The sequence below is a fragment of the Rattus norvegicus genome, chromosome 2 (assembly GCF_021556685.1).
Source record: "Rattus norvegicus strain SHRSP/BbbUtx chromosome 2, alternate assembly SHRSP_T2T, whole genome shotgun sequence".
Classification (NCBI taxonomy): Eukaryota; Metazoa; Chordata; class Mammalia; order Rodentia; family Muridae; genus Rattus; species Rattus norvegicus.
Window position 1 is genome coordinate 243073215 of NC_141535.1, and position 26525 is coordinate 243099739.

The 26525-nt window shown below is 41.4% G+C and overlaps 1 pseudogene; it reads left to right on the forward strand.

Moving 5' to 3' along the window:
- Positions 1 to 19304: 19304 nt before the first annotated feature.
- On the forward strand, positions 19305 to 19735 carry LOC103691736 (proteasome maturation protein pseudogene; annotated as a pseudogene).
- Positions 19736 to 26525: the final 6790 nt, after the last annotated feature.

Genomic DNA, 26525 nt, shown 5'->3' on the forward strand with positions numbered 1-26525 from the left:
AAACAAAAACAAGGATTGTTATTTGAGCGAGTTAAATGTATAGTGCTGTGTGAACTTGTACAACGTGAGTCCTTATGCACTATAATTGTTTTTAGCTAATAATACCTGTTAACATGTCATTTCCAACCCAATACTTGCATGACTCTATTTCCGCTCTGAATTTCCTTTCTGAACCTAGCAAAAACGTTGTCGCTAGCTGTGTGAAGAAACGGCGCCACACTGAAATGAATCTGTTTCTCCATTCCAGAACCGGAAGGTGCTTCCAAATTCCTGAATATCGAAAGGGATCATAAAGTGCAAAAGCGAGATAAAATAAATTAGCCATTAACTGTAGAAAAGTCCAAACGCACACTTTCCCACTATGGTGGAGATAGAGAATTTTTAAGTTGATATTATCATAGCGTGTTTAAACTGTGACTTGGGTATGGTCAGAGAGTTGAATGTTTTGATTAGTAAAAAAAAATAAATAAATAAATAAATAAATAATTTTAAAAAAATGCTGTGCCTGGATGGCCAGTGTCCAAAGAACAACCCTGTCACAAGCCACGCTGAAAATGTGACACAGAGTGCCACTCTTTCCTTTAATGATTAACAGTCCTCAGCTGAAGTTCGGCGTGTTGATGGTTTTCCCTGTGTTTCTCTCGTGGAAAAGGCCCTCTGCGGAGGTCTTCTCTGTCATCCCCCTGTTCTCACTGAGGACAACATCTGGACGCTCACCAAACCTTTGAATTTATAAACTCTAGAGTCAGGGTTTCGGTTTGGGGTCTCTGCAGCTTGAAGACAAGGGTATCCCATACCAGTGCTGTGGTCCTGGGTATGGAACGAAAAAGACATTATTGCTCATTCAATGTCAAACGGTAAAGTTTAATGAGACCAAGGCAATGACGATTTCTTGTTCAAAGCACTACATAAACTGCATCACCTTTTTCAATCTGTCCTGCATCTGTTATTGGATTAACCTGTTCCTTAACCAAAACTTAGTTCAGACAAACTAGACCTATTAATACTAGCAGGGCAAGCTGCTACCAAAACATGAACAATGAACAACATTCAGTGTTGCTCCCGGGCCTATGCTCCACCCTAATCTGACTCCCAATTCATATTCCCCAAAGACAGAGCGGCAGAACTATTAATCCACAGAAAGAAAAAGCTGTCAGACCAAAACACAAGAGGAGAGGGTGAGAGGCTGACAACCCTTTCTGAAATATAGGTTACTTTGGTTTCATTTTTGCATGTGGGGAGTTGATTCTCCTATAAAGCCATTTGTGGACACATCCCTTCTACAGATTCAGTGAGAATTAGCCCTCTGCCAGTACTGTTTCTAGGAGACAGGTATAAATGCTGTGAGACCAAGTACAGAGCCCTGTGTTGTGTGGGTCCTTCTAGAAGATGAACATGCTTCTGCAGTACCCATGAGATGGGGTTTCGGATAGCCAGCCTTTCTTATGTGGATATAAAGTTGATGTTAGCATTGTCTCCACTCAAGGAGACAAAAGAGGAATGCACTGTATGGGTGTACTTAGCAATTATTACTCAAAACAAGACATGGAACAATTTAGACAGAAAATGTGCACACTACATGGCATTGAAATAGAAAAAGAAAAACGTCCCCATAAAAATCAAGGAGGAATGTTGAAAATTGAGATTTGGCATTTTAATTAAACTGCCTCCAAAGGTTTATTGAAATTTGCCACTGAGATTAATAAAGGAAACAAGCTCCAATTTAGTTATTATGAAAATTACATATTTAGTCTCTTCATTTTATTATTTAAATATTTGATACGTAAAAAGTAATACATATAATAAGTTTGTGGGTAGTAACTTATAAAAATGTAATAAAATTAACAAAGAGACTTAATACCTAATAAGGGAGGTGTTAGCTTCCTATAGCTGTGTATCACAGAGAGGGCAGAATGAACAACAGAAATGTGGGTCTCTGGAGTGGGTGGTTAGAATCCAAGTTCCAGCTATGGAGGAGGAAGGATAGGTGAGTGGTTAAATGGGGCCTTCAGTGGGGTCCTCCTCTGAGTGAAGCTGCAAGGGTTAGAAGCAGAAGGCATACTTGGTGTTTAGAATTTCTAAGAACATTTGGGTGGGCTGTGTCTTGATAAGGAGTTGGATTCTAAAGAAGTAATTCGGGGTTGGGGATTTAGCTCAGTGGTAGAGTGCTTGCCTAGCAAGCACAGGGCCCTGGTTTCAGTCCCCAGCTCCAAAAAAAAGAAAAAAGAAAAAAAAAGAAGAAGTAATTCCAGTAATAGATATGAAGTAGGTTGGAAAAATAATGCTATTTATGTTGTTCTTTGGAAAAGAAATCACTATTGTTCTGACTTTATGAAACGAACGCTATGGTTTGACATTGGATGTGTGAGCACTGCTTTTCTCTCCATACCCAGAGTTTTGGTCCAGAGCAAACAGTTCTTCTCACTCCGTGATCTGCCCCATCTCCCCTCTGTACGAGAATGAAAACAGCCCAGGCTGCCATTCCTGAGTGAGTGGAAAGGAGCCTTTCACAAGCTGGGCATAGGACAGGTAATCCAAAATATCCTTCTTTCTTTAAAAAAAAAGTATTTTTAAACTACATTTATTTAGTCATTTTGTATGCATGTGGGAGGGAGTGCTGTCCCCGAGAGTAAGGATGTCATAGGGTGCACGAGAAAGTCAGAGGACAACCTGGGGCAGTACGTTCTTTACTTCTACCCCGCAGCTTTTGGGATCACACTCAGACCATCAGACTTGGTGACGAATGCCTTTACTGTTGCACAATCTCCCCAGCCCTCTGGAACACCTTTCTATCCAACCTAAGATTTACTTATTTCTATGTATGTGAGTACACTGTCGCTGTCTTCAGACACACCAGTAGAGGGCATCGGATCACATTACAGATGGTTGTGAGCCATCATGTGGTTACTGGGAATTGAAGTCAGGACCTCTGGAAGGGCAGTCAGTGCTCTTAACCTCTGAGCCATCTCTCCAGGCCCTCTACTCAACTTGTTCTCAACTTTTCTTTCTTCTTATCTGCTAGGCTTCTTACACTGTCACCATAAATAGTTAACAACAACAAAAATACGACATGGCTGGTCTGAGATATTCTGAAAGAATGTGGATTGGACATTGCAAAACCTTCTGCACTCAACCCAAAACAATGCAGACATCTGTCCTTCTTCTGGTTCCGTTCTCAGCAGCAATCTTGGATATAAAGGACACTGCTTTATGTGTGCATTAAAGTCAGGGTTACGTGAAGACTTGGCAAGAGTACCAGTCTGTGGCCAGGCATATTTAGTTTTCCCCTCCTGTTCCTGCTGTTTGAGAAGCTAAGTTTTGTGTTTGGGTTCACATACCTGGTTTAAGCCACTTCATTAACTCATTAATTTATTCGTTCGTTCCCAAGGACCTACTGTAGTACATAAAACTGCCAGTTGTACAATGACAGCAAAGTGACGGCCTACAAAATAGACATCAATCTTTCTTGTGCAGTACAAATTCCTGAAGAATGACTGGGAGTCAGTTATTGTCTGAGCGACTGGGGTAAGGTTGTGAAAGATAGAATCCAGTATGAAATCCTACAGTTCTCAGAATCTAAGGTCATGGGCTGAAGCAAAGACTTCCAAAGGTAATGAAAAGAGGAAAGGTTTGGGGAAGAAATAATTAAATGGACTGGGAAAAGCACTGAAATTTAGGTTAAGTAGGACAGAGTTGGTGAGGGAGCATCCAGCATAGCACTTCCCAATGGGACTAGAGGCCTGATGGACCCATAGATCATTATCGTCTTTCTAGAAGACGGACAATTGTTTGCAATAAAGAATTCTGTTCAACATCTGTTTAATTATTATAAACTTATTGTTATTGTTGTTATTATTATTATTATCCTCTTTCGGACTGAGAGTCCAGGGAGTTGTTTGGAGAAATTGGGAATATATTTCAGTCATAAATGAGGAAATAATAAAATCACATGATGTTCTATAAAGATATATCAACCCCTACCCCAGAGAGAGTTCTAGATTATCTTTAAACTACTTAATTTGAACCTCATAAGAAGGCTGTGGTATGGATAGTCGTGTGGATAGTCTTCTCATCATTACAAGGAAAAAAAGAATCTGGTAATTTCTTCAGGTTACAAACCATCACCATGTGTGCAAAAACACATGAATATGAATTTGGTCAGTGTTCTCCATGGCCACCATGCTACTGGCTGCTAACCGTACACCATCCTGTCAGCTGCATGGGAAGGTTAGAGAAGAGGCAAATGCAACTAGGATCAGTGAGGAAGAGGGTTGTTACTGCAGTTCTGGCCAGAGTTACTGCAGATGTAACCATAACTAGGCCATTCTGGCCTACAACTTCTCGTCCACATGACTGAGGTCTTTATGCACAGATAGCCTGTGACAGTGGACCACAGAGGTTTCCACACACGTGTGAAAATCAAGGTAGACCCTAAAGTGATACAGATACAGAGCCAGGCCTGCCCGGGATCACCAGGCGAGCTCCAGGCAAGCAAATGTCAGGGGAGAGATCCCCCCTCAGCTGTCTGAGAACCTAACCTTGCTGTCACCACACCAGGCCTACAACCACATGAGATACTACACTTTTGTTTTTCCCTAAACTCAGCCTGGAGCTGATTAATAACCTCGGGCTTCCGATTCCCGTGTTCCATGTCTCAACTCTGGGGTTTCAGGTGTGGACCCTTGTACAGTGTTCAGAACAAATTCAGAGTTTGGTATGTGTTGGGTAAGTGTCATACTAATTGAGCCACATCCCTATCTCCACTTTATGTTGTGCATACTATCCAGTTTGTGGTACCTGGCTACAAAGCTCTAGAAAACAAATACAATGCTTTATTGGGTATTGGATTCATTGGTTAATTTTATTATATTCTTGACAATACGCCCAAGCAGTCTCATTGAGCGTGAAGGAGTCCAGTGGTTGCTATGTTTCAAGTCAACACTGGACAGTCCCCATCCTGACATCTTAATTATTATTTAAGTCTATGTGCTGTAAGTAAACTCTAACAGAACAATAGAGCATGGGCCTGGAACCTGGAACATCCCCGAGAAGGGTCTCCCTAAAACAGCTTCTCGCTCAGCACCTCCCTGTCCCCAAGCCCCTACGCATTCTTCTTTCTCCATCCTCAAACATGCCCAGTAACTGCTTCAACCCTTCCCTGGGGAAGAGTTTGGTCTCAGGCTGGATAGAATTAATGCCAAGGGAAGAAAGATCCTCTAGTCCACTCTCACCTAAGTGCTGTCACAGATGATTGAAGATTTTCAGAAGTCACCAATATACCATGACTTGGAGGGCTGGAGACAAGAAATTAAGAGATGCCTGGCTCAGTAGCCCCGCCCTGCCTGGGCACAGCACAAGCATTGCTTTCTGTACGGAGAGGAAGATCTCAGAAGCCTTGGGGTTCAGCAAGGCACAGACAGATGCACCCCAAACCACTACGCAGGAGCCTTAGCTGCCTGTGGGGATCAGTGTTGGTCCCCTAGGCATCCTTACCTTCCAAGTGCTGGCTTTCTGCTCCGTGCCTGTGGGGTCCATCATTCTTTCTCTAAACATTGCGGCCCTGTCTTGAGTCTTGCTCCTCTAGCCACTTAGGGTCGCAACTGAATAAAATGCCACAGAGTAAAAAGTTGCGAAATTCTGATGACTGTCGAACCAAGGGAAGTGTTCCACTTGTATTTAAATTGGCATTCCATGGAAGGATGGACAGTAAACTCAGGACAGTAACATGGAATTCCAGTTTCACTGACTTTGAGTGACCCTCCAAGGGCCCAACTTCCTCCCATTAGGCTTCCTCCAATTGTTCCTCTGCTTTATAGTAGCTCCAAGGGCTGGGTCCTTTACTGCAGAGTGGGTACCACAGCTTTACTACAGAGTGGGTCCCACAGCTTTACTACCAGGACCTTTGTGGGGCTTCTAAGCTTGAAGCTTTACTACTGAGTGAATAGATGAAACCCGAGGAAGGTGCTCTTGGTTCATCCAGAGGATAAGCTTGAAAAAATATGGAGAGAAAAGTCATTTTCAGCCTCAATTTTCCAGCTGATTCTCAGATCTTCCAAATGCCTCATGTCCAACTCTAGCAAAATGCCATTCGTTATGGAGGCCTTACCCTGGCAGGAAAAGCGCAAGTCCCTGCTGTGAAATTTCAGGCTGAAAACCAAAAGCGCAGTATTATGATGAAAGTTTTAGATGGTCCCAAGCACCTTAACTCTAGATCCACACAATTCAAACCTCTCTTCTGGTCTCCTTGGGCAATCGGCACTCACTTGCACATGGCCTCATGCACACACACACACACACACACACACACACACACACACACACCATACACACAATTAAAAGTAAATCTTTTTCTTAAATGTGTAAAAATGTAGCTCTACTGTCTGAGTATGATTTCTTTGATAACAAAAGGACATCATTTTACAAAAAGGGTAGCCATGCAAACTAGTATCCAGTGGTATACCTGAGAAATAAGAACATTTTTACACATTAGAACTTTGTTCTTACTCTGACCTCATAGGTAGCAATGCATATCCTAGTAAGAGCGCCAGTGGAAGGGGAAGCCCTGGTTCCTGCTAAGACTGAACCCCCAGTGAACTAGACTGGTGGGGGGAGGGCGGCAATGGGGGGAGGGTTGGGAGGGGAACACCCATAAGGAAGGGGAGGAGGGAGGGGGATGTTTGCCCGGATACCGGGAAAGGGAATAACACTTGAAATGTATATAAGAAATACTCAAGTTAATAATAAAAAAAAAAAAAAGAAGAAGTTTGTTCTTTTCTGAGGTTGAATCTTTTCTCGCCCTGGGTAATCACCATGCAGCAATGCCTCCTTCCTGAATTCCTCTCCCTGTATCTACTCCCGTGCAGTAACTCGAGTTTAAACAGATACAGCTTCTCGACATGGCCATCTTTTTTTAACCTAAGCAGCATTCCGTGATCGGTATCTACTCTCAGGTACTGCATACCCGATTCGTCTTACATAAGTCGCCTTGTCCCTCTGAGTTCCAGGTGTCTTCTCTGCATCCCAGAGAGCAGCATGGAAACTGTTAGGAAGGGAAGAGAGATAGACAAACGACAGCTATCTGTAAGATTTTCTACTAAGGCTCTCTAGAGAAACAAAGCATGTGGTGTGTGTGTGTGTGTGTGTGTGTGTGTGTGTGTGTGTGTGTGTGTGTGTGTGTGTGTGTGTGTACAGACATGTGCGTACACAACGAGGAAAAACAAGTTAAGGAATTGGTGTTCTCACTTAAGTAGACTAAAAGACTAGCAGACTGCAGTCCTAAAAGCTCCAGCGATACACTTCCTATCTAATTGCTATTAGACATCCCAGAAGGTAGTCCAGCTCCAATCTAAGGACAGTCTCCAGGAGAATTCCCTCATTGAAGGAGGCTGATTCTAGTGTTATATTTACATTTTTCCATGGTTTGGATTGACAGCATTCTTCTTTTCCTAAATGTCACAAACTAAAATATTGACCTCATTCAAAAACATTAAGTTGATACATGCTCTTAACTTTTATAGATTCCTTCTACAACCCAAATACTTTCAAACTAAGTCCCCAAGGCCAACTTATCCTAAGTGTTTTGTTGCTACTCTGTTGATAAGTCAGTCGTCTTTCTATTGCTATAACAAAATACCAGAAACAGTCAACTTGGGGAAAGGTTTACTGTGGCTCCAGTTTCAGTGGCTCTAGTTCATGATAAATCCCCTGTTGTTTGGGGCTGTGGTGAGGTACGACATCATGGTAGGGGGTGCATGGTTCATGTTCCCCTTATGATGGCCAGGAAGCAAAGAGAAAGAAGAGGGGGAATCTGGAATTTCAATAGCTCCTTGAAAGGCATACCACAATCATCCTTTATCTGAACTCCATCTGCAAAGGGTGCCACCACATCCTAATAAGGTCATGGGCTCTTGAATAAGACTTCTACAATGGGACTCTCAGGGACTTTTGACAGCTAAACTCCAACAGTAACTGTGAAGGACTTCTTGTATCTGTTCCCTAACCTTGGAGTAATTCCAGTTGCCCAAGATCAGGGCTCAACTTCTTTTAGTTGATCACGCCCAGCCTAATTCCTCTTTCTTCCTACTTTATATCATACCACATGGTGTTTATGGGGGTTAACGTCTTCAATAATTTCTAATTAACCACCAGTAAGCATTTGCTCCCTATAGTTGATGAGATCTTTACTGTCTTAGGGTTTCTCTTTACCCGCATACAAACCTGACTGCCTTTCAAACACACCCTAGACTGCCTCACATCCACATCTCATCAGCACCTCCTCCTTAAGTACACTTACCTCAACTCTCTACATGTAACTCTTGCCTATACTTTAAGCGCTATCCAGTGACCATCTCCTCCATCAAACCTTACCCAGATCTTCCTCTTACCTATTCCCAAACTGAAACCTCTACCATGAAGTAACTACAGGTAGAACTTTCCTTCTTCCAAAATTAAAACTGTGTGTTGTTCAAGGTGGAGATGTATGTCTTTATCTTATTATTCCTAGTCACTATCCATTTCTTAAGAGCAAGACACCAATTAAATGCTTTAATGGGTAAAGACAGATGTCTCTGTAAGTGGATGTGCAGTGAGAGTACTAATTAGATCTGATAGGATGACAAAGAATTGGTGTATGTATAGAAATATATCTTTGCATGAGTACACAATTGGAGGTATACAGATATAGAGAGACATATGTACTTATTATGTTTCTCTGATGAATGCTGACACATTCCTCTAATTCTGTTCCTCAGCCCACTGTAGGAAAACCCTTCTCATTCATACTCTGTAAGTAGCTAGGGATCCAAATGACACAGCACACCATACATATCACCAGACTCACAAAGGAATTGGCATACAAAAGAAGCCAAAAGAAGAGCCTGACTGTCCACAGCAGATGGGTTGGCTAATAGAAGACTCCATTAAGTAGACCTGCAGAAACTAGGGCTCACACTGACACCCTGTGTAGGTGTTTTCCAGCTCCTTTGCTGATACTGTGGGACACTGAAATGCCTTCATTTCCTATCAGACCAGACTCAGCAAGCTATGAAAGGTACAACACCACCCCGCCCCCAGCTAAAGGATACAGCCCCGCCCCAGCCAGCCAGGCAAGGCAGGGTTATAATCCTGCCCCGCCCCCTCCCCAGCTAAGGGATACAACCCCGTCTTGCCCCCCAGCTAATTCTAACACTAGTCTATTCATGCAGTCAACAAATATTTGTCTATTTAGCTTAACAAAATTCTAGATAGAATAATTCCACACGGTTTCTGGAGTTTGCATGGATTGTTTTTGCCAAATTTTAAATGAGCAAGATATCATCAATAGAACAAGCTCGATAAACATAATCCAAATTCAACATGAGAAGAAAGTGACGTTGAACTCACAATTATACCACATCTGCAGGTGATTTTAGAATTTAATCACATCCAGGGTGTGGGTGGAAAACACATTGGGTAAACCCCGCTGTACTTGAAAGGCCCAAGGTACTTGGAATACAAAATGAACGCTGGGCCAACACTGGGCTGTCTCCAGCCACTGTGTGCTTGTGACCTCCCCTTTCCAGGACAGCTGCTCCAGAAGACCATGCCGGGCCAACCAAATCAGGCACTATTTTGATACCCTGGTCTCACACAAAGAATCAGTCATAATTTCAAATTTATCAACCCCACATGTAGATGATACCTAATGGGAGTCCTATCGCCTAGAACCGTGTGCTTAAAAAAAAATTAAGAAATTATTTCAACAGTTATCAAAATTTGACTTGAAAACAATTGATTTTATTAAAAAATAAAAGAGCATTTATCGGGGAAAACTTATTCGGCTCCCAGTTGGTTTCTTATGTGTTGACACTCCAAATCTATGAGAAACTGCTTTCTTTATCCATCTGCTCTCCAGAACACAAGTTCTATTATGGTATATTAACGTGGTACAGTGACTGTGGTCACAATGATTTGCTCTGTATCCCAAATTATAAAAGGTCCTGAATGTTCTCCATACAAAAATAAATGTTTGAAATGACAGAAACGCTAATCACTTGGCAGAAATCAGTGCACGCTGTGTTCACATGCTAAAGCGCCCCACTGCACACCACAGATTTCTACGAGTAATGCCTTTTTAAAAGTAAAAGTAACATCTAAAGTAGCTTTGTCAACCATGGAAGCCATGTGCCTGCTGGTTTCTTCCTCCAATGCCAATGGCGTTCTGAAATTAACAAGGGGTACACCCGCTTCACTCTGTTGGGGACTCTTGTTTGTTGAAAGCTATTTTACAAAAGTGACAAGATGCCCAGAAATTTTTAAAAAATATCACTTCTCCTTGCTAAGTGAAGGCTTAGCAATGACTATGGAAGCAATTATGGCTCTAAAATCTTTTCTCTTGCCTTCACTTTGCTCACCTTCTCTGTGATTTGGGGGGTTTTTTGTTTGTATTTTCTTGAAAACACCCGAGAGGCTCTGGCTTGAAACTGCTTAAATTGTTCCTTGCCCCACAGACACAGCTAACGCTTGCATCAACTTCACATCTTGAAAGCCTGTCTCCGAGATATCATCCTGACCCCATATTTAACCTTAATGACCCACTCCCAACAGCTTTAACACCTTACAGAGTAGCAGCCAGCTGCTGCCCTCCCCTCCCCTAATACAGCAGCTCAATGCTGAGAGTGTGATATCAGTGTTTCCACCTCCTCCTCTACCATGAAATCCCTGTGAAAGTTTGCTGTTGTGACTACTACATCAAATTACCACAAGCTTGTTGTCTTTATTGCAAAATAATTTTAAATTTATTAATGAAAAGTTTATTAATCAAACTTGATGGTTCTTTTATAGTATTCCATCCGGTCAACTCACCAAGAACACCAAGAACTGTCATACCCCCCCCACACACACACACACACAAAGTCAGTAATGAAGTACGGCCTTCAACATCAGCAACACGGCAAGGTGGCCCTCAGCTTAGTTAGCAATGCTATCCATATCTCCTCTGGTGTTGTTAACAAAGCAAGAGTGACTGCATCCCATTCCTTCTCCAGACCATCATAAGGCATTTTGTAATCGTCATGGACTATTGCATCCTCTGAAAACTCTAGACATTCTCTGCTTTCTTACACAAACATCATCAACATGCTTGGACTTTCTGAAGTAATCACCAGTGTGTAAGCACCTACTAGGTGCCCAAACACTGACCCATGCTTCCCATGTGTGGCCTCATTGATGAGCTTACTCTCTGGTTGACGATACTATGTGTATATTCTTATTTCCTCATTTAACATAAGGATGACGCGTATGCCCAGAGTCTCACAGCTAGAAAAGGGGATGCTGAGAGCAAAGGCAATCCATGAGGATCCTGAATCTACATTCCTCACCTGAGTCTGCAGATTGGGTCCACGGTGAAGATCAGAGGGAGCTGGACTGATTTACTGTTAGCATTTCACTCTAACAAAACTGGAAATGTCAAAAAGTAAAGGAAATACACAACTGTAGGAATCAAAAACTGTAGTCTCTGTCCCAGAAAAATTGCCTCCTCTTCCTCCTCTGCGTTCCTGTTAAACCATCAGTCATTTGTACTTGGGCCCAGCATCTCTAAGGTACCCACTGGCTTGTTACTATGCTATGTGTGAAATGTAGTCCTCTCTCCTTACTGATGAATGAGTGAATGATGACATTACATGACCCTTGACCCAACCTTGACATCACACAGAACAACTCAATTCTTACTCCTGGTTAAACCAGAGTAAGGGTCAAAGTACAAATAATGTACTAAAGAAACACTAAGAATTAAAGACCTAGCATATCAAGTCAAATTACAGAGAGCTAATCTTTATTTTATGATCTATAACAGTTTTTATATACTGATAAGACTCTCACCTTGTAACTTTGTATATATTTTTCATATAAATATACCTTTATAAACTAGATGTATAGTTGAACACAGTGGTATACATCTGGAATCCAGATGTTAAGGAAGTTGAGGCAGAAGAAAAATAAGCCTAAACAACTTAATGGGGTCCTGTTTCAAAGATGTAAGACTTTCTCAGAACTCACCACTGAATTCTATGGATGAACTCGGTGGTTGAACCCCTTGATTAATAAACGAGGCCTAAGGTTCAATCCCAGTGGAACAGAAACATAGATAAATGGATAGAAGAATTAGCAGATAGTTTGTACATGTATGCATTCCATAGATAGTTAGGCCTTTTCACATTTTATTTCATTAACACTTCTATAATCTTTCATCAGTTTAAAACTGTTTCCACAGAAAATTTCTAACTCCATACTGTTCCAGACTTTTGTAAACTGAAAAAAAAAATAATAATACATATGCCTTAAACAAGCCTGCTATAATCCTGTTTCGTGGCTTTAGAAACTGGTTCAATAACTGGTTCAATTATTTACATCACTTGAAATAGACAAACAAGCAGCAAGACACTTAAAACCAACAAATGTTTCATCTACTCTGATCCCCGCGCTACTCAAGCAGAATACATCTCTCTAAGGCTGCGTTTCACGGTAGCAAACTATATTTGAGCCTCATTCCTCTAGCTTATGGTTTGTGGGGATAATGAAATATTCCCTTTAGCATTTGTACTGCTCAACATGAGAAATCTCAGTATCTGAGATCTAGTATTTAAAATAATGAAATGTTTTCATTACAGAAAATTGAAAGCCATACATATATGAGGCAGGTATGCACACACACACACACACACACACACACACACACACCAGTTAAATATGCTGTTCTTCCTACTCCCTTTATATGGAATAGCATGAGGTCTTCAAGCTATCTGAAGGGCAAAACACATACTCTCGGAGTAGTCTGTTACCCAGTAAGAAAGGTCCCAGAGAAGAAACGTTCAACTGTGAATGGCAGATTCATTACTATCAAGAAAGCAAGTGTTTCTCAGAACCACAAGGGTGACAATGTTAATAGCTTAGCTTATCTAATAGATGATATGGCCATATATGGATATATGTATATGTACATTTCTCTCTGTACAATGCCAGCTTTTAAAATATATATCTCACATATTTTCTCTGGGGTCCAATAGGAGTGTAGTTAAATAGAAAGGGCTATTTAACAGCAGTAGTGTAACAAAGGCAATGTTTCCAAATAATAGTTTGGGGATTTTCAGTATGATAGAATACTTGTATGAACAAAAAAAGTTGAAGTGTACAGTTCAATCTAGAAAACGTTTTATTTTACAATCTCATAAACTGAAGCCCTTGATTTCTCCTAGAGACCCTAAAAGATCTAAGTTAAATAAACAGGCTTTGCATTTGTGTACAAGCAAGCTTGTGTGCCTGGGAAAGGCATGATGTAGGCTAAAACAGATTCGAGATGAATTGACCAGTTGTGAGCTACAGGTAACACCCGATAGCCTAAATAAATTCATTGTCTTGTAAAAACTAAGTGACTGTCAATGACAAGACCTTTCACTACTGTCCACTGTGGCTGGGCTGTTCCCCTGCCCCAGCCTGCAGGCACACTGTATGATTCGTCACACTAAAACTCATCTTGGCATTTTTAAGAGGTATAAGTTAATGTAATACAAGCTGAAACTTCAATTTTAGATCTCTTCAGAAAACGGATAATGTATAAAAGCCACACTGCGTGTGCACCAGCCTCTTTTGAACATGCAGGTAAGCAGAAAAAGAGATTCAGGGGAGGAACAGTGCAACCACCTCAGTCAAGCCGTTCCCAGCAGCTGTATGCAGTAGCCTGTGCAAGGTCAGTGTGATGGTTTGTATATGCTTGGGCCAGGCAGTGGCCACATATAGGAGGTGTGGCCCTGTTGGAGTAGATGTGTCATTGTGGGTGTGAGCTTTAAGACCCTCATCCTAGCTGTGGAAGAGAGTTTTCCACTAGAAGATGTAGATGTAGATTTTCAGATGAAGATGTAGAACTCTCAGCTCCCCATGCACCATGCCTGCCTGGATGCTACCATGTCTCACCTTAATGATAATGGACTGAATCTCTGAACCTGTAAGCCAGCCCCAATTAAATGCTGTCCTTATAAGAGTTGCCTTGGAGGAGACACATCATGACAGGACAGTGTGGAAGAGAGTTGCCATGCCTGAGAATACTGCAGGACAGAGAGGCATGGCAGCCATGTGAAGGAGCTGGGAGAGTACAACCCAGAGGGTTTTCCTATGGGTCAAGAGCAGCCAAGACAGAATATAGAATTTAGTAAGTAGCAACTCAGAATTATTGGAGAGAGGTAGATTCTACCAGCATGGAGGCTAGGCAACTGCCCAGCTATTGAGCTGCCTAAGGCATATTAAAATATAAAGGCTGAAAAAGAAAAGTTGCCTTGGTCATGGTGTCTGTTCACAGCAGTAAAACCCTAACTAAGACAGCCAGCCTGGACTGGAAAGCAAACACCTCAGACAAGCTGTTCCCAGCAGTGTAGACAGAAGCCTGTGTGGGGCCAACCTGGCCTGGAATGGCCTTGTTCCTGCTATACACATTCCTGAAGAAAAGAAGCAAGTATTAAAATATTTCAAACTGCCTGGCCAGAAGGTTCCAGATAAATGCTTGAATATTACTATCATTTTCCTTATTAAAAAAAAAGGAAAAACAAAAGTTTCCGTCTAAAAATAAATAGGCATTTTTTTATCAAAAGAAAATCCTGAAACTATGTATGATTTCAATTAAATGTTCCTTTTGCAGCTATAAAGCACGACTTCTCTGTGGTTGCCAAGAAGGAAGTAGAAGTTTAAACTAACAGCATTGGCCACAGGGGACAAGATCGCAGCTGGGTAAGACCTTCCATCAATCCACTCTCCATAAAAACATCAAGTTGAAGTTATTCACACACCAATGTATCTCCACTGGAACCTAGGAAACTAGACCCCTGGACCTTGTTTTAGCCTAAGAGGAAGAAAGCTGCATGAAGAGATAGGAAGATTTACACATTTCCAGCTCCATGCACTAGCAGGATGGTTGGGAACATCCCCAGCTGGAGAGAGAAGGGAAGTAAAGCCAGGATTTAAACTTACAACCTGTACCAGGGCAAGCCATGTTGAGGACCAGCACTAGGTGGGGCTCGAAATACCCTTCAGCTCCACCCGACCGCACCCCAACCCTCCCCCAGCTTCGCATGAGACAGTTGAGCAAACCACTGTTTCTAGCACCCCTCCACAGCTACAGGCAGAACTTTCACCTGCAGGGGATAGCATGCAAAAGTAAGAACAGGACTCTGTCTTGGAGCTCTGAGGTGTCAGGCTCACTACAGTAAAACTTGGAATCAGGAAGAATCCAGGGACACTTTGTCCCCTGGCCAGTGTTTGTAAACAGTGTCTGGACCTGCCACAGCGCCAAGGAAAGACCTGTGTGTCCCAGTAGGAAAGCCTCATGTTTCACTCTGCACACCCCCAGCTGTGGAATGGGACTAGGGCACATACCCAAGATTGGGCAGGTTCCTAAAGCCATGAGACTCAGAAGCAAGGAAGCTAACTGTCAGTTATAGCAGCTGAGGTACTATCCACCTTACTAGCTCCAGCCTCGGGAATCACAACAGGCAGAGCAATGTGTACTTGGAGAAAGAAGAGTGTCAGATACCAAGTCATGATCAAGGGTGTAAACTCAGTCCCTCCTTGATTGAGGCACACAAGCTGGCAGCTTCCTGAAGCACTTGGTCACAGACAAATAACTGCAGGTGAGACCTGTGGGCTGCCCTGGTGCAGGTTCACAAGTCTAAGTAAATCTTTTAAGAATTTTGAACATCCTTACCAACCATAGCTTTTGGGTAGATTCTTGTTTGGTGTCCCCTCCAGTATAAAAGTTTCAAAACACACCAGTCACATACATATAGCCAAACTTTCTTATTTACGCAACCATCTGCTACTAACTCAGCTGAAGTGACCAGCGTTTCACTAGAATTAGAGGCACCAAGCCAAAGGACGTGAACAGGAACAAGCACCTAATTCCTCAAGGAATAAACAACTTTGTTTACCACCATACACCACAAACTGTCCAACAATGGTGACCTCATATAGCAAAATAAGAGACCACAAGCTGAGTCTATAACAGACAATATGTGTGGACTCTTAGACAGAGAATGCAAGATTTATTTTAAGCTAGATATGGTGGCATATACTTTGACCAGCTGTAAGTTCCCAGAATTAGAGAGCTACAGAAGGACCATGAGGCTGAGGCCAGCCTTAGCTATAGAGTAAGATTATGTCACAAAACTGTCTCAAAATTTTTTTTAAAGCTGAAATCAAATCAAGTATCTTTTCCAAGCACAATGGAATAAAACTAGAAATCAATAAGGAAAACTGCAGAAATTATACAAACACAAGAAAATTAAACAACTTCTGAAAGACCAGTTGACCAGAGAAGAAATTAGGAAACTTTTAATTATCAAAACAAATTAAAGTAGAAGTACATTTGCCAGGACATATCAGATGTAGCCAAGATATTACTAAGGTAAGTGACTGAGATTAAAGAGAACACCAAGAAGGTGAAAAGACATCTATGTCTGTGGATTGAAAGAATCATGTTAGCATTTCCAAACTTGTAAAGTGCTCTCTCTACATTGCCATCACCACAATGTGGTCTCTATCAAAACATCAGTGATAGCTTTCTCAGAAGCTGAACAGAATACCAATGGCTTATGTTCTAAGAACAAGAATCGACAAATGGGACCTTATAAAATTGCAAAACTTCTGTAAGGCTGTGACACTGTCAATAGGACAAAACAGCAACCAACAGTTTGGGAAAAGATCTTTACCAATCCTATATCCGATAGATGGCTAATATCCAGTATATGCAAAGAACTCAAGAAGTTAGACCCCAGAGAGCCAAATAACCATATTACAAAATGGGGTTCAGAGCTAAACAAAGAATTCACAGCTGAGGAATGCCGAATGGCTGAGAAACACCTAAAGAAATGTTCAACATCTTTACTCATAAGGGAAATGCAAATCAAAACAACCCTGAGATTTCACCTCACACCAGTGAGAATGGCTAAGATCAAAAACTCAGGGGACAGCAGATGCTGGCGAGGATGCAGAGAAAGAGGAACATTCCTCCATTGTTGGTGTGATTGCAGACTGGTACAACCATTCTGGAAATCAGTCTGGAGGTTCCTCAGAAAATTGGACATTGAACTGCCTGAGGATCCAGCTATACCTCTCTTGGGAATATACCCAAAAGATGCCCCAACATATAAAAAAGACACGTGCTCCACTATGTTCATCGCAGCCTTATTTATAATAGCCAGAAGCTGGAAAGAACCCAGATGTCCTTCAACAGAGAAATGGATACAGAAAATGTGGTACATTTACACAATGAAGTACTACTCAGCTATTAAAAACAATTACTTCATGAAATTCTTAGGCAAATAAATGGAACGAGAAAATATCCTGAGTGAGGTAACCCAGTCACAAAAGAACACACATGATATACTCACTGATAAGTGAATATTAGCGCAAAAGCTCGGAATATCTAAGATAAAATTCATAGACCACATGAAGCTCAAGAAGGAAGACCAAAGTGTGGATTCTTCAGTCCTTCTTAGAAGGGGGAACAAAATACTCATGGGGGGAAATATGAAGACAATATAAGGAGCAGAGATTGAAGGAAAGGCCATCCAGAGACTGCCCCACCTGGGGATCCATCCCATACCAAACCCAGACACTACGGATGCCAAGAAGTGCTTCTGACAAAAGCCTGATACAACTGTCTCCTGAGAGGCTCTGTGAGAGCCTGACAAATACAGAGGTAGATGCTCACAGTCAACCATTAGAGTAAGGGGCCCCCAATGGAGGAGTTAGAGAAAGGACTGAAGGAGCTGAAGGAGTTTGAAACCCCATAGGAATACCAACAATATCAACCAACCAGACATCCCAAAGCTCCCAGGGACTAAACCATTAATAAAAGAGCACACATAGAGTAACCCATGACTCCAGCCACATATGTAGCAGAGGATGGCCTTGTTGGGCACCAATGGGAGAGGAGCCCATGGTCCTGTGACGGCTTGATGCCCCAGTGTCGGGGAGCACCAGGGCAGGGAGTTGGGAGTGGGTGGGTAGGTGGGGGAGCACCCTCATAAAAACAGTGGGAAGGGGGGTGAGATGGGGGTTTCTTGGTGTTTCCAAGAAAGGGGATAACATTTTAAATGTAAATAAATAAAATATCCAGTAAAAAAAAGAATAAGCAGTAAACCATAAAGCATTTTTCACAGCCAGGGCAGCCTTGAGCTAAGAGGACAAAGCAGGAGACATTATATTACCTCACTTCAAAAATCACAGAAAGGCTTTAGTTGTCAAAAAATATGATGACTGCATAATAACACATAGACCAATGGAATAAATACCAATACCAATTCAAGTGTCTGCAACCAGCTGAGTCTAGAAAAAAATGCTTCAAGTGTACAATGGATAAAAAATGGCCTCTTCAGTAAATTTGATACCTTTAATGCAGAAGATTAAACTTTACTCCTGTATCTTATAGTATAGCATAAGACAATCCAAAATGTCAAAGGTCTGCAAAGATTTAAGAAAAGAAAGAATGAAGTGGAGATGGGGGAATGCAAGAAGAAAGGGACCTAAGGGATGAAGGAAGGATGTGAAGAATGGAGGGAAAATAAAGAAAGTCAAGCCATAATGAAAATTCTTCAAGATGTGATACAAGCAAAGGTTTTTTTTTTTTACATGAGACCTCAAAAGCATAAGCTAACATACAAAAACAAACAAAAAGAGTGCCATTCTTTGTTCTTCACTGGAATTAAATAGCTGAGTTGGTCAGATTGTGAAGAGGGAAGGTTGAGTAGGTTTCAATTCACAGTTCAGTGGTCCTATATCTTTAGGCTCAAGGAGAGAAAACAGATCACCACAGGAAACATAGCAGAACAAAAACTTTGCCTCATGACTCAGGAAGCAAAATGAAGAGAAAGCCAGGGTTCCACCATCCTCTTCAGAGGATGTCTGTCTTCTAAAATGTCCTCCACTAGGCTCCACCTCTTATATGTCCTACCACCTCCTAGGGCCCAACGTGTACATCAACTGTTTAACACATGGACCCAGGGACCAAACCAAACTCAGACAGTTCTTCATGGTAAAGGAAATGGTCACAACTAAAGAGACAGCCAGGAAAATACAAAAAGTGAAAACTAACTGGTCAACAGTATATATGGAATCCAAGATCTCAAAAGTTATAAAAATGTATTTTTTTAATCCTACAAGCAGCCAAAAGGCATATGAACAATTCTCATTATCACCATGGAAGTGATGTCATCTCATCGGTTACAAAAGAACCCTAGGACTAGAGCAGGTTCAGAAGATTTTGCAGAGCTATTTTCAAGATGAACGCCAGAGCCCTTAGGTTGCAGCTGTAGGACAGTATTCCAGTTACTGAGCTCTCAGCCAGTGGGCCTTTCAAGAGTCATGATCTTCTCCAGAAAGGATTTTCTTGTGTGAAAAATGAACTTTTGCCCAGTCACCTTCTTGAATTATCAAAAGAAAAAAATTCCAGGTCAACCAGGAAGGACAAGATGAACTTTCCACCCTGAGGAACATCCAGGGTCGGTTTGCTCCCCTGAAGTTACAGGTGGAGTTCAAGGCAGTGCAGCAGGTTCCGCGTCTTCCATTTCTCCCGAGCTCAAACCTCTCACTGGATATTTTGAGGGGCAACTATGAGGCCATTGTTTTTGAGGATGTTCTTAACACTTCATCGCAAAGTGAACTGATGGGTGAGCTACGCTTGATAGTGGAATATAAGCTGGACTTGCTGTAATACAAAGTGCCGTGCAGGAACGATGGATGTGCTTCTTGTAGTTGCTTCTGCTACAGGCTGATGTTCGTGGCATTAAAGTACTGAGAGGAAAAAATCCTAAAGGGAGGCAGGAGTATATCTTAGTAGCATAGCATTTGTGTGGTGTGTACAGACCTATGTTCATCCCAGTACCATTAAAAAAATCACTAAAAAGACAGAAGGTAATAATAGAGGCTAATATGGATGCATAGAAAGGAGTACTCTTAGGCACTACTGATAGAAATGCAGAAGAACACTCATATTATGGGAATCAGTATGGATATTCTTCAAAAGAAACCTAATAGTAAATTATTGTACAATCTAGCATACAATCCGCTGCTGTGTATCCATCAGAGGAAATAAAAATCAGTACATTAAAGAGATACATGAATTCCCCATGTATAACCAAGAATGATTTGCAACAACCAAGACACAGAGTCAACACAGATTTCAACCATCAAACAAATGGATAAAGTTATTACAATACGGAGACACCGCTGGAACCTGAAGGAAACAGACCGGATAAATACTTCTCTGCACCCAAATCCCGTGGGAGGGAGAGCTAAACCTTCAGAGAGGCAGACAAGCCTGGGAAACCAGAAGAGACTGCTCTCTGCACACACATCTCGGACGCCAGAGGAAAAAGCCAAAGACCATATGGAACCCTGGTGCACTGAAGTTCCCGGAAGGGGCGGCACAGGTCTTCCTGGTTGCTGCCGCTGCAGAGAGCCCGTGGGCAGCACCCCACGAGCGAACTTGAGCCTCGGGACCACAGGTAAGACCAACTTGTCTGCTGCAAGAAAGCTGCCTGGTGAACTCAAGACACAGGCGCACAGGAACAGCTGAAGACCTGTACAGAGGAAAAACTACACGCACGAAAGCAGAACACTCTGTCCCCATAACTGGCTGAAAGAAAACAGTAAAACAGGTCTACAGCACTCCTGACACACAGGCTTATAGGACAGTCTAGCCACTGTCAGAAATAGCAGAACAAAGTAACACTAGAGATAATCTGATGGTGAGAGGCAAGCGCAGGAACCCAAGCAACAGAAACCAAGACTACATGGCATCATCGGAGCCCAATTCTCCCACCAAAACAAACATGGAATGTCCAAACACACCAGAAAAGCAAGATCTAGTTTCAAAATCATATTTGATCATGATGCTGGAGGACTTCAAGAAAGATGTGAAGAACTCCCTTAGAGAAACACAGGAAAACATTAATAAACAAGTAGAAGCCTACAGAGAGGAATCGCAAAAATGCCTGAAAGAATTCCAGGAAAACATAAATAAACAAGTAGAAGCCCATAGAGAGGAGTCACAAAAATCCCTGAAAGAATTCCAGGAAAATACAATCAAACAGTTGAAGGAATTAAAAATGGAAATAGAAGCAATCAAGAAAGAAAACACAGAAACAACCCTGGATATAGAAAACCAAAAGAAGAGACAAGGAGCTGTAGATACAAGCTTCACCAACAGAATACAAGAGATGGAAGAGAGAATCTCAGGAGCAGAAGATTCCATAGAAATCATTGACTCAACTGTCAAAGATAATGTAAAGCAGAAAAAGCTACTGGTCCAAAACATACAGGAAATCCAGGACTCAATGAGAAGATCAAACCTAAGGATAATAGGTATAGAAGAGAGTGAAGACTCCCAGCTCAAAGGACCAGTAAATATCTTCAACAAAATCATAGAAGAAAACTTCCCTAACCTAAAAAAAGAGATACCCATAGGCATACAAGAAGCCTACAGAACTCCAAATAGATTGGACCAGAAAAGAAACACCTCCCGTCACATAATAGTCAAAACACCAAACGCACAAAATAAAGAAAGAATATTAAAAGCAGTAAGGGAAAAAGGTCAAGTAACATATAAAGGCAGACCTATCAGAATCACACCAGATTTCTCGCCAGAAACTATGAAGGCCAGAAGATCCTGGACTGATGTCATACCGACCCTAAGAGAACACAAATGCCAGCCCAGTTTACTGTATCCTGCAAAACTCTCAATTAACATAGATGGAGAAACCAAGTTATTCCATGACAAAACCAAATTTACACAATATCTTTCTACAAATTCAGCACTACAAAGGATAATAAATGGTAAAGCCCAACATAAGGAAGCAAGCTATACCCTAGAAGAAGCAAGAAACTAATCGTCTTGGCAACAAAACAAAGAGAATGAAAGCACACAAACATAACCTCACATCCAAATATGAATATAACGGGAAGCAATAATCACTATTCCTTAATATCTCTCAACATCAATGGCCTCAACTCCCCAATAAAAAGACATAGATTAACAAACTGGATATACAACGAGGACCCTGCCTTCTGCTGCCTACAGGAAGCACACCTCAGAGACAAAGACAGACATTACCTCAGAGTGAAAGGCTGGAAAACAACTTTCCAAGCAAATGGTCAGAAGAAGCAAGCTGGAGTAGCCATTCTAATATCAAATAAAATCAATTTTCAACTAAAAGTCATCAAAAAAGATAAGGAAGGACACTTCATATTCATCAAAGGAAAAATCCACCAAGATGAACTCTCAATCCTAAATATCTATGCCCCAAATACAAGGGCACCTACATATGTAAAAGAAACCTTACTAAAGCTCAAAACACACATTGCACCTCACACAATAATAGTGGGAGATTTCAACACCCCACTCAAATCAATGGACAGATCATGGAAACAGAAATTAAACAGAGATGTAGACAGACTAAGAGAAGTCATGAGCCAAATGGACTTAACAGATATTTATAGAACATTCTATCCTAAAGCAAAAGGATATACCTTCTTCTCAGCTCCTCATGGTACTTTCTCCAAAATTGACCATATAATTGGTCAAAAAACGGGCCTCAACAGGTACAGAAAGATAGAGATAATCCCATGCGTGCTATCGGACCACCACGGCCTAAAACTGGTCTTCAATAACAATCAAGGAAGAATGCCCACATATACTTGGAAATTGAACAATGCTCTACTCAATGATAACCTAGTCAAGGAAGAAATAAAGAAAGAAATTAAAAACTTTTTAGAATTTAATGAAAATGAAGGTACAACATACCCAAACTTATGGGACACAATGAAAACTGTGCTAAGAGGAAAACTCATAGCGCTGAGTGCCTGCAGAAAGAAACAGGAAAGAGCATATGTCAGCAGCTTGACAGCACACCTAAAAGCTCTAGAACAAAAAGAAGCAAATACACCCAGGAGGAGTAGAAGGCAGGAAATAATCAAACTCAGAGCGGAAATCAACCAAGTAGAAACAAAAAGGACCATAGAAAGAATCAACAGAACCAAAAGTTGGTTCTTTGAGAAAATCAACAAGATAGATAAACCCTTAGCCAGACTAACGAGAGGACACAGAGAGTGCGTCCAAATTAACAAAATCAGAAATGAAAAGGGAGACATAACAACAGATTCAGACGAAATTCAAAAAATCATCAGATCTTACTATAAAAACCTATATTCAACAAAACTTGAAAATCTTCAGGAAATGGACAATTTCCTAGACAGATACCAGGTATCGAAGTTAAATCAGGAACAGATAAACCAGTTAAACAACCCCATAACTCCTAAGGAAATAGAAGCAGTCATTAAAGGTCTCCCAACCAAAAAGAGCCCAGGTCCAGATGGGTTTAGTGCAGAATTCTATCAAACCTTCGTAGAAGACCTCATACCAATATTATCCAAACTATTCCACAAAATTGAAAGAGATGGATCACTACCGAATACCTTCTACGAAGCCACAATTACTCTTATACCTAAACCACACAAAGACACAACAAAGAAAGAGAACTTCAGACCAATTTCCCTTATGAATATCGACGCAAAAATACTCAACAAAATACTGGCAAACCGAATCCAAGAGCACATCAAAACAATCATCCACCATGACCAAGTAGGCTTCATCCCAGGCATGCAGGGATGGTTTAATATACGGAAAACCATCAAAGTGATCCATTATATAAACAAACTGAAAGAACAAAACCACATGATCATCTCATTAGATGCTGAGAAAGCATTTGACAAAATTCAACACCCCTTCATGATAAAAGTCCTGGAAAGAATAGGAATTCAAGGCCCATACCTGAACATAGTAAAAGCCATATACAGCAAACCAGTTGCTAACATTAAACTAAATAGAGAGAAACTTGAAGCAATCCCACTAAAATCAGGGACTAGACAAGGCTGCCCACTCTCTCCCTACTTATTCAATATAGTTCTTGAAGTTCTAGCCAGAGCAATCAGACAACAAAAGGAGGTCAAGGGGATACAGATCGGAAAAGAAGAAGTCAAAATATCACTATTTGCAGATGATATGATAGTATATTTAAGTGATCCCAAAAGTTCCACCAGAGAACTACTAAAGCTGATAAACAACTTCAGCAAAGTGGCTGGGTATAAAATTAACTCAAATAAATCAGTTGCCTTCCCCTATACAAAAGAGAAACAAGCCGAGAAAGAAATTAGGGAAACGACACCCTTCATAATAGACCCAAATAATATAAAGTACCTCGTTGTGACTTTAACAAAGCAAGTAAAAGATCTGTACAATAAGAACTTCAAGACACTGAAGAAGGAAATTGAAGAAGACCTCAGAAGATGGAAAGATCTCCCATGCTCATGGATTGGCAGGATTAATATAGTAAAAATGGCCATTTTACCAAAAGCAATCTACAGATTCAATGCAATCCCCATCAAAATACCAATCCAATTCTTCAAAGAGTTAGACAGAACAATTTGCAAATTCATCTGGAATAACAAAAAACCCAGGATAGCTAAAGCTATCCTCAACAATAAAAGGACTTCAGGGGGAATCACTATCCCTGAACTCAAGCAGTATTACAGAGCAATAGTGATAAAAACTGCATGGTATTGGTACAGAGACAGACATAGACCAATGGAATAGAATTGAAGACCCAGAAATGAACCCACACACCTATGGTCACTTGATTTTTGACAAAGGAGCCAAAACCATCCAATGGAAAAAAGATAGCATTTTCAGCAAATGGTGCTGTTTCAACTGGAGGTCAACATGTAGAAGAATGCAGATCGATCCATGCTTATCACCCTGTACAAAGCTTAAGTCCAAGTGGATCAAGGACCTCCACATCAAACCAGACACACTCAAACTAATAGAAGAAAAACTAGGGAAGCATCTGGAACACATGGGCACTGGAAAAAATTTCCTAAACAAAACACCAATGGCTTACGCTCTAAGATCAAGAATCGACAAATGGGATCTCATAAAACTGCAAAGCTTCTGTAAGGCAAAGGACACTGTGGTTAGGACAAAATGGCAACCAACAGATTGGGAAAAGATCTTTACCAATCCCACAACAGATAGAGGCCTTATATCCAAAATATACAAAGAACTCAAGAAGTTAGACCGCAGGGAAACAAATAACCCTATTAAAAAATGGGGTTCAGAGCTAAACAAAGAATTCACAGCTGAGGAATGCCGAATGGCTGAGAAACACCTAAAGAAATGTTCAACATCTTTAGTCATAAGGGAAATGCAAATCAAAACAACCCTGAGATTTCACCTCACACCAGTGAGAATGGCTAAGATCAAAAACTCAGGGGACAGCAGATGCTGGCGAGGATGCGGAGAAAGAGGAACACTCCTCCATTGTTGGTGGGATTGCATAATGGTACAACCATTCTGGAAATCAGTCTGGAGGATCCTCAGAAAATTGGACATTGAACTGCCTGAGGATCCAGCTATACCTCTCTTGGGCATATATCCAAAAGATGCCCCAACATATAAAAAAGACATGTGCTCCACTATGTTCATTGCAGCCTTATTTATAATAGCCAGAAGCTGGAAAGAACCCAGATGCCCTTCAACAGAGGAATGGATACAGAAAATATGGTACATGTACACAATGGAATATTACTCAGCTATCAAAAACAACGACTTTATGAAATTCGTAGGCAAATGGTTGGAACTGGAAAATATCATCCTGAGTGAGCTAACCCAATCACAGAAAGACATACATGGTCCGCACTCATTGATAAGTGGCTATTAGCCCAAATGCTTGAATTACCCTAGATGCCTAGAACAAATGAAACTCAAGACGGATGATCAAAATGTGAATGCTTCACTCCTTTTTTAAAAGGGGGACAAGAATACCCTTGGCAAGGAAGAGAGAGGCAAAGATTAAAACAGAGACTGAAGGAACACCCATTCAGAGCCTGCCCCACATGTGGCCCATACATATACAGCCACCCAATTAGACAAGATGGATGAAGCAAAGAAGTGCAGGCCGACAGGAGCCGGATGTAGATCGCTCCTGAGAGACACAGCCAGAATACAGCAAATACAGAGGCAAATGCCAGCAGCAAACCACTGAACTGAGAATAGGACCCCCGTTGAAGGAATCAGAGAAAGAACTGGAAGAGCTTGAAGGGGCTCGAGACCCCGTATGTACAACAATGCCAAGCAACCAGAGCTTCCAGGGACTAAGCCACTACCTAAAGACTATACATGGACTGACCCTGGACTCTGACCTCATAGGTAGCAATGAATATCCTAGTAAGAGCACCAGTGGAAGGGGAAGCCCTGGGTCCTGCTAAGACTGAACCCCCAGTGAACTAGACTGGTGGGGGGAGGGCGGCAATGGGGGGAGGGTTGGGAGGGGAACACCCATAAGAAAGGGGAGGGGGAGGGGGATGTTCGCCCGGATACCGGGAAAGGGAATAACACTCGAAATGTATATAAGAAATACTCAAGTTAATAAAAAAAAAAGATATTACAA